Here is a 5,555-nt window from a genome sequence, read left to right on the forward strand (position 1 = left end):
TGGACCTTTTTCACTGAGAGGATGGGATGTAGCCATTGACAACGGTGATGCCCTACATACAGCTTGTCATGGAAAGGAGTAAGAAGGATTGGATGAAAGTAGCAGGAAAGCAGAGATTCAAAAGGAACACAGCATCTCCATGCACTTATCTGAAATTCCTACCAGTGAATTTACATAAGTATCTCTATCATTTACTAATAAATTAATTATCTTTTTATATTTTTCAAAAACCCACTAATCAATTATTATCCGCCTGACTGAGATTTACAAGACGACCATAGCTTGCTTCATACCAACAATCTCTGTGGGATCGACCCTTACTCACGTAAGGTATTACTTGGACGACCCAGTACACTTGCTGGTTAGTTGAGCAAGATTGTGAGGTTATATTTAGGCCATAGTATTGAGCACCAAGTTTTTGGGGCCATTACTGGGGAATTAATTTCGAACAACAATTCAAGCATGAATCACAATTTCGCCCACCAAGTTTTTGGCACCGTTGCCGGGGATTGTTCGAGTATGGACAACTGACGGTTCATCTTGTTGCTCAGATTAGGTAATTTTCTTTTCAAAAAGTTTTCAAAAAAATTGTTCAAAAATTTTTTTTATTTTTCATTTTTCTAATAATATTTTTCGAAAAAATAATAAAAATACAAAAAAATTTCATAAAATCATAAAAATAAAAAATATTTTGTGTTTCTTGTTTGAGTCTTGAGTCAACTTTTAAGTTTGGTGTCAATTGCATGCTTTAAAAATTTTTCTTGCATTTTTCGAAAATTCATGCATTCATGGTGTTCTTCATGATCTTCAAGTTGTTCTTGACATGTCTTCTTATTTGATCTTCATGTTTTTCTTGCTTTGTGTTGTTTGTTGTTTTTCATATGCATTTTTCGTTTGTTAGAGTCCATGCATTAAAGATTTCTAAGTTTGGTGTCTTGCATGTTTTCTTTGCATTAAAATTTATTCAAAAATATGTTCTTGATGTTCATCATGATCTTCAAAGTGTTCTTGGTGTTCATCTTGACATTCATAGTGTTCTTACATGCATCTTGTGTTTTGATCCAAAATTTTTATGTTTTGGGTCACTTTTGTGTTTTTCTCTCTCATAAAAAACATGGTGGGCGAAATTGTGATTCATGCTTGAATTGTTGTTCGAAATTAATTCCCCAGTAATGGCCCCAAAAACTTGGTGCTCAATACTATGGTCTAAATATAACCTCACAACCTCGCTCAACTAACCAGCAAGTGTACTGGGTCGTCCAAGTAATACTTTACGTGAGTAAGGGTCGATCCCACAGAGATTGTTGGTATGAAGCAAGCTATGGTCGTCTTGTAAATCTCAGTCAGGCGGATAATAATTGATTAGTGGGTTTTTGAAAAATATAAAGAGATAATTAATTTATTAGTAAAGGATAGAGATACTTATGTAAATTCACTGGTAGGAATTTCAGATAAGTGCATGGAGATGCTGTGTTCCTTTTGAATCTCTGCTTTCCTGCTACTTTCATTCAATCCTTCTTACTCCTTTCCATGGCAAGCTGTATGTAGGGCATCACCGTTGTCAATGGCTACATCCCATCCTCTCAGTGAAAAAGGTCCAAATGCTCTGTCACGGCACGACTAATCATCTGTCGGTTCTCGATCATGTTGGAATAGAATCCCTTGATTCTTTTGCGTTTGTCATCACGCCCAGCAATCGCGAGTTTGAAGCTCGTCACAGTCATTCAATCCCAGAATCCTACTCGGAATACCACAGACAAGGTTTAGACTTTCCGGATTCTCATGAATGCCGCCATCAATCTAGCTTATACCACGAAGATTCTGATTAAGGAATCTAAGAGATATGCGCTCGGCCTAAGGTAGAACGGAAGTGGTTGTCAATCACGCGCGTTCATAGGTGAGAATGATGATGAGTGTCACGGATCATCACATTCATCAAGTTGAAGTGCAACGAATATCTTAGAACACGAATAAATGGAATTGAATAGGAAATAGTAGTAATTGCATTAAAACTTGAGGTACAGCAGAGCTCCACACCCTTAATCTATGGTGTGTAGAAACTCCACCGTTGAAAATAAATAAGTGAAAGGTTCAGGCATGGCCGAATGGCCAGCCCCCCAAAACATGATCAATAGTCTCCTCAGATGAATAATAAAATAAAATGAGACCAAAGATGTCTAATACAATAGTAAATTATCCTATTTATACTAGACTAGCTACTAGGGTTTACAGGAGTAAGTAATTGATGCATAAATCCACTTCTGGGGCCCACTTGGTGTGTGTTTGGGCTGAGCTTGATCTATCTATGAGCTGAGGCTTCTTTTGGAGTTGAACGCCAAGTTGTAACGTGTTTTGGGCGTTCAACTCCGGGTCGTGACGTGTTTCTGGCATTTTACTCCAGACAACAACATGGAACTGGCGTTGAGCGCCAGTTTACGTCGTCAATTCCCAAATAAAGTATGGGCTATTATATATTGCTGGAAAGCTCTGGATGTCTACTTTCCAACGCTGTTGAGAGCGCGCGATTCGAAGTTCTGTAACTCCAGAAAATCCATTTTGAGTGCAGGGAGGTCAGATTCCAACAGCATCAGCAGTCCTTTGTCAGCCTCCTATCAGAGTTTTGCTCAAGTCCCTCAATTTCATCCAGAAATTACCTGAAATCACAGAAAAATACACAAACTAATAGTAAAGTCTAGAAATGTGAATTTATCATAAAAACTAATGAAAACATCCCTAAAAGTAACTAGATCATACTAAAAACTACCTAAAAACAATGCCAAAAAGCGTATAAATTATCCACTCATCAGAGAGTACTAGGAGGAGTTTCAGTAACTCTTTTACTCAGCTGACCCACTTGTGCCTCCAAATTTCTGATGGTGGACCTTGTTTCATTCATGAAACTAAGAGTGGTTTTAGATTGATCAGAGACTATGTTTGCTAAGCCAGAGAGGCTCTGCTCAGAATTCTCTGTCTGTTGCTGAGAAGATGATGGAAAAGGTTTGCTATTGCCAAGCTTATTTCTCCCACCATTGTTGTTGTTGAAACCTTGTTGAGGCTTCTGTTGATCCTTCCATGAGAAATTTGGATAATTCCTCCATGAAGGATTATAGGTGTTTCCATAGGATTCTCCCATGTAATTCACCTCTTCAATTGCAGGATTCTCAGGATCATAAGCTTCTCCTTCAGAGGAGGCTTCTTTAGCACTGTCAGATGCAGCTTGCAATCCAGTCAGATTTTGAGAAATCATATTGACTTGCTGAGTCAATATTTTATTCTGAGCCAATATAGCATTCAGAGTATCAATCTCAAGAACTCTTTTCTTCTGAGTCATCCCATTATTCACAGGATTTCTTTCAGAAGTGTACATGAACTGGTTATTTACAACCATCTCAATGAGTTCCTGGCTTCTGCAGGGGTTTTCAGATGAAGAGATTCACCAGTAGAATGTTCCAATGACATCTTGGACAATTCAGACTGATTATAATAGAATATACATATGATGCTCCATTCTGGAAGCATGTCAGAAGGACACCTTTTGGATAATTGCTTGTATCTTTCCCAAGCTTCATAGAGGGATTCACCTTCCTTCTATTTGAAGGTTTGGACTTCCACTCTAAGCTTGCTCATCTTTTGAGGTGGAAAGAATTTGGTCAAGAAAGCATTGACCAACTTATCCCAAGAGTTCAGGCTTTCTCTAGGTTGTGAATCCAACCATATCCTAACTCTGTCTCTTACAGCAAAGGGGAAAAGCATAAGTCTGTAGATCTCGGGATCAACCCCATTGGTCTTAACAATATCACAGATTTGCAAGAATTCAGCTAAGAACTGATGAGGATCTTCCGATGAAAGTCCATGAAACTTGCAATTCTACTGCATTAGAGAAACTAATTGAGGCTTAAGGTCAAAGTTGTTTGCTCCAATGGCAGGAATTGAGATGCTTCTTCCATAGAAGTTGGAAGTTGGTGCAGTATAGTCACCAAGCATCTTCCTTGCATCTTTTGTATTGTTGTTGGGTTTGACTGCCATGTCTACTTCTTTTAAATTTTCTGAAAGGTCCTATTCGAAGTGTTGTGCTTTAGCTTCTCTTAGCTTCTTCTTTAGAGTCCTTTCAGGTTTAGGATCAGCTTCAACAAGAATGTTTTTATCCCTATTTCTGCTCATATAAAAAAGAAGAGAACAAAAGGGAGTAGTGGAATCCTCTATGTCACAGTATAGAGATTCCTTGATGTGTCAGAAGAAAAGAAGAATAGAAGAATGAGGTAGAGAGAGAATAAGAAGAATTCGAACATAGAGGGAGAGAGAGGGTTCGAATTATAAGTAGAAGAAAGTGTTAGCAAAATAAATAGAAAGACATGAGAGATAGAGTTTTTCGAAAATTAAAAATAAAATAATTAGTTAATAAAAAAGATTTTTGAAAAAGTGGTTAGTAATTTTCGAAAATTAGAAGTTGAAAAGTGGTTAGGTGGTTTTGAAAAAGATAAGAAATAGTAATTAGTTGAAAAAGGTTTGAAAACAAATTTTGAAAAGAAGGGATAAGAAGTTAGAAAGAGATTTTGAAATCAAAATTTTTAAAACAAGATATGATTTGAAAAAGATTTTATTGGAAAAGATATGATTTGAAAAAGATATTATTGAAAAGATATGATTGAAAAAGATTTGATTTTTAAAATTGATGACTTGACTAACAAGAAACTAAAAGATATGATTCTAAAGTTCAAAGATTGAACCTTTCTTAACAAGAAAGTAACAAACTTGCAATTTTTTGAATCAGAACATTAATTGTTAGCAAGGATTTTTGAAAATGTGGAAAGATAAGATTTTAAAATTATGATTTAAAACATAAAAATTTGAATTGGAAATGAAATTATCTCCCTTGTGTCATCCTGGCATTAAACGCCCAGAATGATATCCATTCTGGCGTTTAATGCTCATGTGGCTGCCTCTTTGGGCGTTTAACGCCCAACCAGATACTCTGGCTGGCGTTAAACGCCAGAAATCCTTCTTTACTGGGCGTTTTTCTAAATGCCCAGAATGCTGCCCATTCTGGCATTAAATGCCCAGAATGGTACCTTTACTGGCGTTAAACGCCCAGAATGATAGCCATTCTGGCGTTTAACGCCCAACTTGCCTCTTTACTGACGTTTTAACGCCAATGAGCTCTTTTTCTCTGTGATTCTTCTGTCTTATGTTCTGAACCTTCATTTCTCTGTATTATTTACTTGAATATATATTTTTTATTTTTGAATTTTTAATGAAGAGAGAGAAAAATAGCAAAATGAAATAAAACATAAAAATGCAAGATCAAAATAAGTAATGCATGCAAGGACACTTTGAATGTCAAGATGAACACCAAGAACACTTTGAAGATCATGATGAACATCAAGGACATATTTTTGAAATTTTTTAAGAAAAGAAAGACATGCAAGACACCAAACTTAGAAATTTTGAATGTTCAAACACTATGATTTTGAAAATGCATATGAAAAACAACATAAAACACAAAACAAGGAAACCATGAGATTGAACAAAGGAAATCATCAAGAACAACTTGAAAA

The 5,555-nt window shown here is 36.2% G+C and overlaps 1 non-coding gene across 1 annotated transcript; it reads left to right on the plus strand.

Annotated features, from left to right (window-relative positions):
- The first annotated feature begins 3,513 nt into the window (after nt 1-3,513).
- On the plus strand, nt 3,514-3,621 carry LOC130964133 (small nucleolar RNA R71). Its single transcript, XR_009080241.1, has one exon. It is a non-coding gene; the product is annotated as a small nucleolar RNA R71 (small nucleolar RNA).
- Nucleotides 3,622-5,555: the final 1,934 nt, after the last annotated feature.

Source organism: Arachis stenosperma, chromosome 2 (genome assembly GCF_014773155.1).
Source record: "Arachis stenosperma cultivar V10309 chromosome 2, arast.V10309.gnm1.PFL2, whole genome shotgun sequence".
Lineage (NCBI taxonomy): Eukaryota > Viridiplantae > Streptophyta > Magnoliopsida > Fabales > Fabaceae > Arachis > Arachis stenosperma.